We start from the raw sequence: 1630 nt of genomic DNA, 5'->3' as shown, positions 1-1630 counted from the left end.
AAGTTTTTGTGGTTAGAAAGTATCTTCATTTCATGGAATTACCATGGTCTAAGTAGTTTTAAAATATTGTAACAAAAGGACTAGTAGCTATTTCTTCATTTTTCAGGGAAAAAAAATGTAGAAACTGGACGAGTATCAAAATCACCAAATTCACAATCATGCAAAGCACAACAAAATTCCATCACTCTAGACATAAATGTCACATGCTATGGTTGTAAATATTTGGTTAAACCAAATCAAAATTATTCATGAAAAACATTTTAGGATGATCTTGGAGAACCTAAGCAAATTTTTTTTAAAAAACTCAAAAAACATCTTTTCATTTAATAAAAGTATTTAGAACACATAAAACAAGGCAATATTCATTCTTTTTTCCCATCTTCTGGTACGGGATCCGTTGGTGGCTCCTCCACGGTTGCGCTGTTGCTCTCCAAGCCCGTGTTACTATCACTGGTCCCTTCCTCTGTCAGACTGTCCACCCCCTCCTGCCCGCTCTCCTCGTCCTCAGGAGTAGATGTGCCTTCTTTACCATTCTGTTGACTTTCTGTCGTTTCTTCAAGGAGTGTCTCCTCTGTGTCCTTCAGGATGCTCTTGTCTTTTTTTCTTCGGTCTTATTAGCTGCTGGCTCCTCCTCAGGAACACTACTGCTCTGGCTGTGCTCAGCTTGCGCTGCTGCCTCTTTCTCCCTTTCTTCCTGCTTTTTGTGAGCCTGTTCCTCAGCCTGTGCAATTTCAGCTGCAGATTTTTCCATATCCACTTCTACTTTCAACCACACAAGCTTTTAAGTTCATTGTTAAATGAATCTGTGCTTTCCAGGAATTTCCTCTTCTTTTCTTGGTGTCACTCCTCTATTTGAAGAAGTTCAGCTTCTAGTTTTCACTGATGAACCATTAAGGACTGGACCTGTCATTTGAGGACCTGCATTCTAGCTGTTATGACAACTGACCAAACGTCTGGCACCACACTCTCACTTAGGATTTCACGGATGAGGCGGTGGTTTCTGTGGAAACGGGCTATAGCTGTTTGCTTCATTGAAAAGCCATCATCATAATTATCGAATCTTCAGCAGGCTGAATGCTCATGTAAGATTTTTCCTTTCTCCATGCGAGACTGACTCTGTCAACTTTCTTCCTCTAAAGCAGCTTCTGCACAACTTTTTGCGCTTAATCCAGTATATCCTGTGGGCTTGCATAGCATCTTGTCTTGAACTGGATATCTACTTGCTTCATGTGTGTTCCTTAACTACTTAACCAATAAGATAGAGTGGGTTTGATATCTACATTTTTTAATTCGCACACATCACATTATAAACTATTATATATTCAGTATAGGTTTGCAAAATAGTCGTAAAGCTGAATTCAAGGGTAATATCATATTACATAAATAACATAATATCACATTTATTTCTAAAATGCTGTTACTTGCTTGTATCAGAGCTACTAATAAAAATTTTGAAGTGACTGCAGTGAAATTTCTGATAGTTTTTTTTCCTACATAAACTCTTTGATAAATTTATTAATGAACCATGAAATGTCCAAAAAGCAGATCTTCCAAAAGACAAGTAGCAAGCAAAGCCTGTATAATCTACAAACTAGGTAAACAGTTGTAAATAACTACATGTAAAGCCTTC

General features: G+C 37.7%; 1 pseudogene; it reads right to left on the bottom strand.

The window, feature by feature from the left end:
* Nucleotides 1–362: 362 nt before the first annotated feature.
* LOC101283168 (SWI/SNF-related matrix-associated actin-dependent regulator of chromatin subfamily E member 1-like) lies at nt 363–1197 on the bottom strand (annotated as a pseudogene).
* Between the last annotated feature and the right edge of the window lie 433 nt (nt 1198–1630).

The sequence above is a fragment of the Orcinus orca genome, chromosome 6 (assembly GCF_937001465.1).
Source record: "Orcinus orca chromosome 6, mOrcOrc1.1, whole genome shotgun sequence".
In the NCBI taxonomy this organism is placed as follows: domain Eukaryota; kingdom Metazoa; phylum Chordata; class Mammalia; order Artiodactyla; family Delphinidae; genus Orcinus; species Orcinus orca.
Note: the sequence above shows the minus strand (reverse complement) of the source record. Positions and strands in the feature narration are given on the sequence as shown.